The sequence below is a fragment of the Coenobita brevimanus genome, chromosome 100 (assembly GCF_032717465.1).
Source record: "Coenobita brevimanus isolate Jiangsu-jjx chromosome 100, ASM3271746v2, whole genome shotgun sequence".
Taxonomy (NCBI): domain Eukaryota; kingdom Metazoa; phylum Arthropoda; class Malacostraca; order Decapoda; family Coenobitidae; genus Coenobita; species Coenobita brevimanus.
Window position 1 is genome coordinate 41174659 of NC_137053.1, and position 13550 is coordinate 41188208.

Genomic DNA, 13550 nt, shown 5'->3' on the forward strand with positions numbered 1-13550 from the left:
TATATCTTCTTTGTTGGCCAGTAAATAACAGATGCATTTCCCACGATCTGGGTACTGTTTTAACTTCTCAACATATCATACATAGTATTACTAATGTGCATCCTTATTGAGATCATATATGAAAACCCTCATAAGCCTCCTACCTCACTTCCTTTTCATTTTTCTCGAGATTTTCTTTACTTATTCTAAAGAAATGATGAGGGAAAATTCCATAGGAAGCAGTCACCCCACTCATAAATCGGATGCCTCCCAGAAATTGACCAATGAGATCCCTCTTCATGGGACGCAGAGCAGGTGGGGATGTTGGCACCCAGGCAGAAGTCGCTATCGTAGTTGCAGTCATGCACTCTCTCCATCAGGGGTGTATGGTGCCACCACAGGTAGACCCTCCCTCCTGCTAGGAATACTGGCAATGGAGAAACACAGACGAGATTATACAACAACTCGATTAGAGGCAGGGCAATACAACATCTCGATTACAATACTGTACTATGGTATCTCCTCCCACTCATCAAAAGTATCCTGAAACTGAGCTTGACCAGGTTCACCTAACTGGGCTTCAATGTCATCCAGCCAAGCCTTCCTAAGTTAACTGCTTATATCTGGGTTGCATGGAATAAAAAACGACACATGCCCTTAACTTGTAGAATAGCCCACACAACATAGTATAAAGCGTTACGGGCCACTGTACAGGTACATGCTACACAAAGACGCGAACACAGCATGAACAGTGTAGGGAACGTATGGGACAAACCCATAGGGGCTGTTGCTTATCTTGCCGTGTCAGATGAGACTGTTTGGTTAGTGGGCCAGGTTTAATCAACACCATAACAACTCTGTTCAGTGCAGTTATGCTCACCATATCAGCATATATCTTGTCTCACCATTTGGAATTCCCTTCCGAGTACATTTCCTACTTTTATTTTACACTTGATATCACAAGCCAAATTCGTTCAGTTTCATGGAGGACTTTCTTTTTGTTTAATGTTTTACCAAAACTAGTTTTGCATACTGCATATGGGCAGTTAATATAAGCTTCAACAACAGAATATGAGTGAGTTTCATGTTCTTATGAAAGATGAAATTACTTACCATACTTTGTAGAAAGCACAGTACTCGTATTCCACGGCTTCGACGAGAAATCGTTTGGGCTCATATTACCTTGTGATATTACAAGTAAAATTTACCAAATTTCGTGAAAGTGAGATTGAGGAAAGCTGCATCCAAAGCAGTGCAGAAATATATATATATATATATATATATATATATATATATATATATATATATATATATATATATATATATATATATATATATATATATATATATATATATATATATATATATATATATGAGTTTGAGAGAGTGTGTAAGAAACGGAATCTAAAGGTGAATGTAGGGAAGAGTAAAGTGGATGGTCTTTGAGAGAGGTGAAGTTAGTGAATGTACAGCGAGGTTGGATGGTGAGTGAATTGGAAAATGTGAGTACGTTTAAGTACCTGGGTAGTGTGGTGAGTAAGGATGGAGGTTTGGAGGGTGAAGTGCTTGAAAGGGTACAGCAGGGAAGAAAGGTTGCTGGTTCTTTGAAAACAGTGATAAGAAACAGGGAAGTGAGCATGAAAGTGAAAAAGTTACTATATGACAGTGTTGTGATACCAACTCGAACGTACGGAAGTGAAGCTTGGACATTGTTGGAAGGACATAAATCAAGAGTGAGAGCAGTGGAAATGAGTTATTTAAGAGGAGCCTGCTGTGGAGTCACGTGGAGAGACAGGCTGACGAATGAGGATATAAAGGAGCGTTGTGGTGTTGATACGGATGTGATAGGAAGCGTTATGAGGAACACACTGAGGGCTGGTTTGGCCATGTGGAGAGGATGGAGGGTGAAAGACTGACGAAGAGAGTGTATGTGAAGTGAGGTGGAGGGAGGAAGAGGGAGGGGAGGCCGAGGATGAGATGGAGGGATGGGGTGGGAGAGAGATATATGAGAGAGGGGGTGTGAGCTAGGAGCAGGGAAGTGAAATGGCGGGGGACAGGGCGACTTGGAGGCGATTTTGTTTTGTGTGGCCACCCCAAACGGGATTGAGGCAGTCTGGCATAGAAATATATATATATATATATATATATATATATATATATATATATATATATATATATATATATATATATATATATATATATATTACAGAAACTCCCGCATCTATATTTTTGTTATGAAATACACACACACACACATTTTATATATATATATGTGTATATATATATATATATATATATATATATATATATATATACTAAGTCATAACATATTGCCATTATTATTGTTGTCCCTACCTATGATTTAAATTGTAAACACTGACAATGTACTGAAATTACTTGTCAAATAGTGGAGGAAGGCTGTGAAGATGAAGAAGAAATGTATGGTTCAAAAAGTTCCATGAATTAAATGGATTCGCTGGAGTTCTGATATAACTTAATTATAATTTTATCTCAGCTGGTCATCCTTCCAGAATGAATGCATACTTACTTTATTGTAGTAGGTATCCCATGTCTATATCACCACTCTTGAGTGACTGTGCCAATTCTGTTTTACTGTGGCTTCCTCAGGATGATTTTATTCAACAGAGAACGATTTATGATTCATTCATTTTGACAGGTGGATAAGACTGAGTGGGAGGGAAAACAAGAAGGAGCTTAAGTTCATTACTTTCCTAACGTTTCGGGGCTACACAGAGCCCATACTCAAGGAGACCGTGCAAAAGGAAGGAAAATATTAAAGAAAGGAAAGTCAGAAAGGGGGAAAAAGTTACTGAGTCCACTGGAGGGAGAAACTCACGACCACCATGGATAAAAAGAATCCCAAAGTGCATGAACAAAGCCTACCAATGAGGCCGATCACGTCTGGGAGATGAAGCACATCCCACAAACAAGCCAAACAACTCGCAAAACCTTCGTCCAGCGCACATTATCAGCGATGCTCACCTGAAGAAACTCCAATGACATCAGAGAATGACTTAAAACCAAAGATGTACAAAACAAGATATTAATGAGTTTTGACGGAAAGTCCTTGATCAGTAATGCATCAGTAGAAAGGGCCCTGCTAGCAACGGAGAGGGCGATGGAGAATATTGAAGATTAGGAGCTGCTAGTACTGAAAGAAGACATCATCACACTTGCGTCACTGTGCGTGGGATTTGAAGCGTTTGTCCTCAACGGAAATGAACATGTTCATCACAATGGTATAGTTTCGTATGGACTCCCCCTCAGTGCTGTCATGGCCTGCCTCTACAAGGAGACACTGGAAGTTGACAATTACAAAATATTTGTGGGTAGGGGATCCGTTATTTTGATGATGCACTAATTATAGTCTCAAGTGGAATGGATACAGAGAAATAAATTGAGGATGATGAACGGTGAAAACAGTAATAACCAAGTCATAGTAGAAAAATCAAGAGACTAGATTACCGATTTCCAGATACCATTATATGGAGAAAAAGAGGAAGACTTAAAATGTCAGTCACTGTAAGAGTGACCAAAACTGATATTTTGCCGCATTAGGGGGGATGTTGGCACCATCCCTTCCCACAGCCGACGGGTTTAATGCTCAAAATGTGAAAAGTACGAAAAAAACGCGAGGTTGTCGGCCTTAGCTAGACAATTACTCGTTGCCTAGCAACCAAAACCTTGCAGACACAACTAGGCCATAGGCTGGTCATTGTGTCCAAGTTTGGTCGGAATCAGCTTAATTCTGAAGGGTAGAAGTACTCTGCCATAATTAAACAGGAAGGAATACAAGAATACAAGAAAGAAGAAAAACAACGCGACTTACAACTAAGGGCAGGATGGAGCTGGCCAATATTGAAATTATTCTGGGAACTCAGAGTAGTGAATACATCCTATATTTACCCCACGTGACAACATGAAAACAATCTTTTGTAAAGGACCGAAAGGTATAAGAGTAGATCAGATCTATATGTGTTTCATGATTTATCATGGAAATGATTAAAGAAATATTTTTAATCTATACTGTCCCTGCATTTGTCCCTCACTGTCTCAACAAACCTTTTACACTCGTGTGGCTTGCAGTGACTAATAACATTCGCTGATTTCCGGCTAACTTAAAAAGAAGAGTTTCTCCCTAGAAATATGGAGGATTCCACTTAAAAGTTAGTCTAAATATTGGATGAATTGCATATTAAATATGCTGCACTCAACAATACAGTTACGAGACCAAATTTTGCTCTTCTTTTATGGGATGTGGCGATTGGATTCATCAAGTCACCATAAAGTCAGGTTCAAACTGAAAATTGTGATGGACCATGATGAATGACAGTAATAGAACGGATACGGGATGAAGCTACAGGAAACGGATTAACCAAAAAACTCCCTAATCCTCGACCTTCTACATTCATTCACCATACAGCCTGCGTCTTCTTTCTTCCATTCCTTTCCATTTTACGTACGATCCACACACACACACACACACACACACACACACAAGGGAGAGCACTTACCGTCACCGATATAAACAAATAAAAACATGCTTTGGCTAATAGTATTCTGAATTCTAATGCATTAAGAAGCATGTATAAATATTCTCGCCTAACTGAATTATCTCTTTTAAATATGGTTCAGCTTTCAAACTACCTCGCGTTAACAAGCCACTCCATGTTACCAAATTTTATGTGGTCGTTGGGTGCATTACCACATAATTTACTGGATGTACTGTACTGTGGGTATTAACGAGACATCACAACCCATAGTTCCTCCAGTTTGTGTCAGGGATGTTTAGCACATATCCTTAATTAATGCTCCACCTGCCCCTCCATTCCATGAAACTGCGCCACTCTCCTCCATACCCACCCGCCTCTCCTCCTTCGTAGCTGTTACCACTCATTCCCTACCACCTACCACCTCACATCAGACTTGGTGGCAGAGGAATGTGTGGATCGCACTCTGAGGTGGCAAGGAAGGTGAATACTTACTGTTAACCCCTGACTATATATATTTAATCAAAAGCAGACACCTGTCATCAACAGTTCACCACCCACTCCATCCCTACTCAATCCTTTTCTACCCACCTAACACTGTTTCCAGTGTGATGTGGGGATGTCATACAAATGCATACATCACTCTTGCCTGTCACGTCTCCATCACCCGAATTCATAGGTCGGGCATAACCACATCTTGGTCATCTAGTCCGTTCACATCACGCCAGTTGTATAAATATTTGAATAAATTTTAAACCTTTAGTTTAGAATGATATATATATATTTTTTACCTTCTCTTATGACATTAAGCGACTCGCATTTCTACCAGTTATTCATCACATCGAATCATGCTCATTTCTGTATCCAAATCCCAGTCACTTATGCTCTTACCGTAATTAGAAAACATCGCATTCTCTCAGTTCTCTGATGGACGACCTTTATAATATGAATGCAGCTGTGCCCACTTTCTGCATTTGTGTGTGTGTGTGTGTGTGTGTGTGTGTGTGTGTGTGTGTGTGTGTGTGTGATTAAAATAACTCACACATCTTTTTGTGGATTTTGATTCAGCTTGGCGGAACGCGTGAAATGTTAGCCAAGGAATAAGCAAGTTGTATTTGTATACGCTAAATAAAAGATAACTGTAACAGGGCTAGGCTAAACTCGACGTAGCAGAATCATCTTAAGCAGTTTTTCCCCCAGATAGGCTAAACTTGGGGGATATGTTGACGGTTAGGCAAGAGAGAAATATTTCAGCCATGAGAATAAACACTCAAAGGTCAGGGTCACAGGAACAGGTCAATGTTCTTTTTATATGGTTGTGGGAGGACAAAATAACTAACAACATATTTATTCTGAATTGGATCATAACTGCTGAATCAGCTGAGGATCACCAAAAAGTGTGACCTATTGTTCTTGAGACAGGTATGATGAGGCTCAAAGTCACACGGCAAGATGAACTAACGCAATTTTGGTCTAACGTAGAGTCAGCTTTATGTATGGGTTCGGGTTGCAACAAGTAATTACAGATACTAAATATGAGAATAGTAAAAAGCCAACGTCACAGAGAAAGATCAAACTTCGAGTTCACTGAAGAAAATCAACTTACGCAGTTCTGATCTGTTCTGAATCACGGTTTGTGGAAAGGAAAAAAAGTTGGGCAAGGAATTTAGTACAGTAATTAGAATTTGACAGGAATCTGTCGAAGGTCGCTGTCAAGGGGAAAAGTCAAATATTCGTTCCTTAGATCAGCTGATGGGCGTGGGTGTTGCTACCTATGAATACTTCTTGTTCGTGTTCTCTTTCATCTTGTTGTTGTTGTTGTTGTTGTTGTTTTAAATATTATCATAATTATTACTGTTGTTGTTATTATTATTATTATTATTATTATTATTATTATTATCATTATTATTATTGTTATTGTTGTTGTTTTTGTTTTGAATATTATCATAATTATTATTATTATTATTATTATTATTATTGCTATTATTATCATTAATACAATTACAGTAGAAAGAGTCGCATTATTACTAGTAGTAGTAGTAGTAGTAGTAGTAGTATCAGTAGTAGTAGTAGTATCTGTTATTATTATTATTATTATTATTATTATTTTTATTATTACTAAAACTTCCCACATCTCTGCGGGAAGCATTCGTTTTCTTTTCATTATTATTATTATTATTATTATTTATTACTATTATTATTATTATTTTTTTTTTAAATTATTATTTATTACTATTATTATTATTATTATTATTTATTACTATTATTATTATTTTTTATTATTATTTATTACTATTATTATTATTATTATTATTATTATTATAGGGCTGATCTAAATTGCTGCCACTTGCATACCGTTTGAGCAACAGCCTTTACTCTTTGTAATATTATAGTACTGGTTGTCTGCTTCACCTGACAAAGTATCACACTGATCCGACTACCGGAACCAGGAAAGGATCCCGGAGGGGGGGGGGGGGAAGGACCCTAAAGCTCAAAAACCACTGAAGTCAGAGGGCTGAAAATTTTTATGGCATATTCCTCGGACATGGCCTCAATGCAGTGGTTAATACAATCTCGATCGGATCATTATTCTTCGAACGCGCACTTCGGAAGACAATGAAGTCGCCGGATTTTACATGACAGAATAAAGCTAGAGTCACCAATGAAGTCACCGGATTTTAAATGACAGAATAAAGCTAGAGCCACCAATGAAGTCACCGGATTTTACATGACAGAATAAAGCTAGAGCCACCAATGAAGTCACCGGATTTTACATGACAGAATAAAGCTAGAGCCACCAATGAAGTCACCGGATTTTACATGACAGAATAAAGCTAGAGTCACCTTGATCTCAAGGTCCTCTTATAGCTCGGCTTCAAGTAGACAAGAGCTGTGGGAAATTTTTCTTCATCAAAACTGTCCTTGGACAGTTTTATGGTGTTCTAGTTAATAGTATTATTATTTACCTCCATCAGGAGGTTTGTGTTTTTGCCTGCATTAGTTGTTTGTCTGTTTGTCCGTCTGTCTGTTAGCAGGATTACTCAAAATATCATGACTGGATTTTACTGACATATTTTTGAGGGATAGGGTATGGTCCAATGAACAGTCGATTAGTTTTTGGTTGTATCCGAAATTTTTTTGCTTGTTCACATCATATCTCCAGAATTTCTCAATGAATTTCAATGAAATTTTGTGGAAGGATGGGCCATGAGCCAAGAAAGAATTGATTAAATTTGGGGGCGGATCCGGATCCTACCGAAGACTATCTCCAAAATTCTCAATGAATTTCAATGAAATTTTGTGGATGGGTGGGCCATGGAGAAAGAAAGGATCGATTAAATTTGGGAGCAGATCCGGGTCCAGATCCTAGTGCACAGTATCTCCAAAAGTTCTCAATGATTTTCAGTGAAATTTTGTGGAAGGATGGGTCATCGGCCAAGAAAGAATTGATAAATTTGGGGGCGAATTCGAATCTGGATCCTGCACTGGCGGAGGTATGCGCTCTCTGAATGCTTTCTAATTATTATTATTATTATTATTATTATTATTATTGTTATTATTATTGTTATTATTATCATCATCATCATCATCATCATCATCATCATCATCATCCGGACCTCCTTTCCCACCCTACGGCAGGGTGAGGAGTAGCAACGACCAGAACCCAAGTTTGCCCAGTCCAATGGGCCAAGCTTCCGTTCACTCATCATTCAAGCCCCCAGAATAATAATATCATTGCCAGTCCTGAGAAGCAGGATGGTATCATTTTCGGCAACACGCCCTTTACCGTCACGTGAGATTTTGCCTGTGTGTGTGTGTGTGTGTGTGTGTGTGTGTGTGTGTGTGTGTGTGTGTGTGTGTGTGTGTGTGCTGTTTGATGGATTTGAGTGAAACTTCCCAAGTGAGTTCGTCTAGTTACTGGGAAAGTCTTCCACTATATCCAATTTTCCAACTATGATTTTTGGGAAAGTTAGCCCGCTCAGCAAGTAAAAAAATTCTCAGAAATACTGAAAGGAAAGCAGACATGACTTTGATATCTTAGTATCTGTCGTACAATGGACCTAATTCTTAATGAGATATTTGAGGAGCCTAACCCCTAAAATTCCTGGGGGGGTCAACCTCATCCTAGTAATAAAAACGATCAGAACTTTGCTGATTATTTTCAGTGTTTCAATTACATAGCGCGTAGGCCAGCGTGCTCTCCAGTACAAGTTTCTCTAACTATCAATACCAATCTAGATGCACATTACACACTACACTACCTTTTTCAAAATCAAAAAAAGAAAAATGGCGACAACTAATCATGTCTCGGAGTCCCCAGGGGGTGGGGAGGACCATAAATGCCCCCACCATCCACCCCTCACCCGGTGATGACTCTACATGCCTGGACATTGTCTGACTCACTTCTTCATTTCCATAACATTCGCGGTCTTTCCTCTAACTTTCTTTCTGTTGAATATCACCTCTCCTCTAAACCTCACCTTCCTAACAGAGTCTCAGCTGTCTGAGGCAATTGACAGCAAACCCTTTTCTGTATCCTCCTACTTTCTCTATACTCATTTCAAAGCCAAAGGTGGCTGTTGTGTATATGTACACAATGACCTATCATGTGCTCGTGTTCCTCATTTGATTCTTCTGAATTCTCTCCTCTCTGGCTTCGGCTCTCCTGTCATTCTCTGACTAAATATATCTGCACTGTTAACTTATCTCCTAATTCTACTGACTATGAAAAATTGTTCGATTATTTTACTTCTACGATGGAACACATTCTATCCATTTCTCCTTTCTCTGAAATCTCCATTCTAGAAGATTTCAATGGCTCTCCTCTCCATTCACTGATCCACCTGGAGAACAAGCCGACATCTTTTCTATCCTTAATGACCTAGAGCAACTTGTACAGCACCCTAACCATATCTCTAACAATGGTGGTGAGAGTTTCAACATACTTGACCTCTTCCTTACAACTAATCCTTCTGCTTACACTGCTAACCTTTTCTCTCCATTGGGCTCATTGAATCAAAACCTTATTACCTTAACCTGTCCTATCACTCAGGTATGGCCTGTGGATCCTCCAAGGAAACGTTGTCTGTGGCATTTTGGAGCTGCGGATTGGGAGGCCCTCAGGCAGTTCTTCTTTGATTTTCCCTGAAATGATTATTGCTTCCATGGCCGGAAGCCATCTGAGTGTGTCTTGCGTATTACGAAGGCTATTCTCTCTGGCATTGAAGCATACGTTCCTTTCTCATATCCTTTGACTAATGCAAGAAAGCCTTGGTTTAATCACGCTTGTTCTAATGCTGTCTGCAACAAGGAGAGGGCCTATAAAAGGTACAGGAGCAAACCCACCCTTGAATCACATCTTTTTTATGTTTCTGCCCTGAATCATGCTAAGTCAGTTCTTTGCTCTGCTAAAAATAATTTTATCTGTACTAAATGCTCTCAACTCTCCAACTAGAATTCTTCCCACTCCTTCTGGCACCTTGCCAAAAACCTTTCTAACAACTATACCTCATGATCTTTCCCTCCTCTTTTCTACTCTGATGGCTCTGTAGCTATTTCTTCTACTGATAAAGCAGGTCTCTTCACTCAGACTCTCTCCTTCAATTCCACCTTAGAGGATTCCGATGGTGTTATTTCATCACTTCCCCCCCTCTGACTTCCTCATGGCTGGCATTAAAATTTCTTCAGCTGATGTATTTTCTGACATCACAGGCCTCAATACTAAGAAGGAATATGGGCCTGATGGAGTCCCTCCTGTTCTCCTCAAGAACTGTGCTTCTGCGCTTACACCCTGCCTAGGCAAACTCTTTCTCCTTTGTCTTTCAACATGTACCTTTCCTTCTTGCTGGAAGTTTGCTCTCATTCAGCCAGTCCCAAAGAAGGGTGACCATTCCCAACCCTCTAACTATCCTCCAATTGCTTTCACATCCTGTATCTCAAAAGTTTTTGAGTCTATTTTTAACAGAAAACTTTTAAAGCATCTTTCCTATCACAACCTTCTTTCTGATTGTCACTATGGGTTCCGTCAGGAACGCTCCACTGGCGATCTCCTCACATACCTTTTAGACTCCTGGTCATCCTCCTTTCGGGACTTTGGCAAAAGCTTTGCCATTGCACTTGACATCTCAAAGGCTTTCGATCGAGTCTGGCACAAATCTTTAATTTCCAAGCTGCCCTCTTATGGTTTCTATCCTTCTATCTGTGCCTTCATCTATAGATTCATTTCTTGTCGTTCTATAGCTGCTGTTGTAGGCGGCCATCGTTCTTCTCCTAGATCTATCAACAGTGGTGTTCTCAGGGCTCTGTCCTATCACCAACTCTCTTTTATTCATAAATGATCTTCTATGCTGTACATCTAACTCTATCCACTCGTACACTGATGATTCCACCCTTCACATTTCCATTCGGTTTCTGCAACGTCCATCTCAGCAGTTACTTCAACAAACAAGGGAGGAGGCTATGGCACACCTAATGTCTGACTTGGATTGTATCTCTGACTGGGGTAAAAATAATCTTGTTGCTTTTCAGGCATCAAAGACTCAGTTTTTACACCTATGAACCCGTCAAAATCTTCCACAGGAGTACCCACTAATGTTTAATAATATCCAGCTCATTTCTGTATCATCGTCGAACATGCTTGAGGTTTCATTCTCTCGAAACTTATCTTGGAAAGATCATATTGCATCTCTTGTAAAATCTGCTTCCAATTGATTAAGTGTGCTAAGCTGCTTCATGCTTTCTTTACCCCTGCACAGTTGTTGACTTTATACACAGGTTTTATTCTCCCCTGTTTAGAGTACAACTCTCATGTGTGGGGAAGCTTCCCACATACAGCTCTTCTCAATAGGGTGGAGTCAAAGGCTTTTTGTCTCATCAACTCTCCTCCTCTTTCTGGCTCCCTTCAACCTCTTTCTCTTCACCACACTGTTGCCTCTTTATATGTTTTCTATCGCTGCATCAATGGTCACTGCTTCTCTGAAATGTCTGCTCGCATCCCTCCACCTCTACGACGAGTGCATAGCACATGTCTAGCGACAAACTCTTATCCCTTTTCTGTCCGACTCTCTAATGCAAGAGTTAACCGTTACTCCCAGTCTTTCATTTATACAACAGGTCAACTCTGGAACTGACTCCTTCTGTCTGTATTTCCCAATTCCTATGATCTCCAGTCTTTCAGACGCAGTGTGTCCAGGCATCTCAAAACGAATTGATATTGAGTTTGGCTCTCTTTTGTATTTTTATTCTTGGAAGGAACTGCTTTGTGGGCCCAGCCTTTAGTTCCTTCTTCCTCGTATAAAAAAAAAAATTGGTTTCAACAAAACGTCTCAGGTCATTTCATTCGGTTCCCAAATAATGTCTTCCATTATATATTTAATATTTTCCATCATCATTCAAGATGACAACCAAGGACCGTACAAAGGACATGATACGGATGGCGATCTGGAATGTAAGGGGTGCAAATGATGAGGTGAAAGACAGGAAGACTGTCCAGGTGCTTGAGGGTGCAAAAGTGGATGTATGTGGATTAACTGAAACTAAATCTGAAGGTGAAAGTTTGTGAGAATGGGCATATGGATGGGGGATATGTGCAGGAGTAGGTGAGAATGAGAGGGCAAAAGAAGGCGTGTGTATTGTTGTGAGTAACAGATGGAAGGAGAATATAGGAGAGTATGGATCAGTTGGTTCAAGGATTGTGTGGGCAAGACTGAAAGTTGGACTACAAATGTGGACGATTGTGTGCATGTATGCACTAATGCAAGATCGTGCAAACAGAGTGAGAGAAAAGTTCTGGACAAATGTGGAAGTGTGCATGGAAATGTTTGAAAGGAATGAGAGTGTTTTTGATTGGTGATATGAATGGTTAAGTAGGGAATGTGAAGGTGGATGGAGTATTTGGTGAGTGGGGTGTGACTGCTGAGATAGATGAGAATGGCAGTGCTTTAGTGGACATTTGTGCCGGGAGGGGGTTGGTGATAGCCAATACCCTCTTCAGGCATAAGATGATCCACGGGTATGCATGGCAAGTGATGAGATGGGTGGGTGGTGTACTGAATGAACAGAAGGCAGTGATTGCTTATGTGTGTGTGGATGAAAGGATGCGAAAATGTGTAATGGATGCAAGAATATATTGAGGCTGGGGGAGTGGACTTTCTGACCACCACTTGGTGGTGTTCAGAATCAAGGTCCAAGTAAACTGGAGAAACAGAAGAAGGGAAGGACGGGAGGAAGGACTAGATGTAAAGAGGGTGGAATGGTTACAAGAGGATGAGAAAAAGGCAGAATACAAGAGAAGTAGAGGAACAATTGGGTAAATATGAATTGGAGCAGATGGGGGACGAGGAAGGTGTGTGCAAGATACTCACAGAGGATATGTGCAGCATGTGAGGTGGTGTGTGGGGTGAAGAGAAGGCGAAAGGGGTGCAAGGAACAGCATGGTGGAATGAAGAGATGAGACAGGCTGTGGCATAAAAGAAGAAAGCATATAATGAATGGATGAGAAATAGGGGCGTGGAAGGAATTGAGAGATGGAAGAGAGAATTATACTGTATGTAGAAAGGAAGAGAGAGGTGAAAAGATTAGTAAGAGACAGTAAGAAAAGAGTTAATGAGGCATTTAGAAGGAATTTGAGTGTAAAGTGGAGGGAATGTAAGATAATGTTCTGGAAAGAGGTAAAGAGAGTCAGACAGGGTGACAATGAAGTTAGTAGGGGAGAGAAAGATGAAAATGGTAGATAACTAGTTGAGAAGGGAGAAAAAGTGAACAGATGGAGAGAACACTTTAATAATGGTTGAACATAGAGAATGAAAGTAATCCGAGTATAAGTGACTGGGAAATGGCTGGGAGAAGGAGGGAGGTGAGAAGACAGGAAGGAATCAGTAGGATGGAAGTTGTGGAAGCAATGAAGAAAGTCAAAATGGGGAAAGCCCCAGGAATTGTTTGAGTGAGTGGTGAAATGCTGAAGCGTGGGGGAAAGATAGTAGTAAAATGAATATGGAAGATGTGCAGATGGGCCTGGGAGGAAGGTAAAGTCCCGGATGATTGGAAGTCAGGTATAATTAT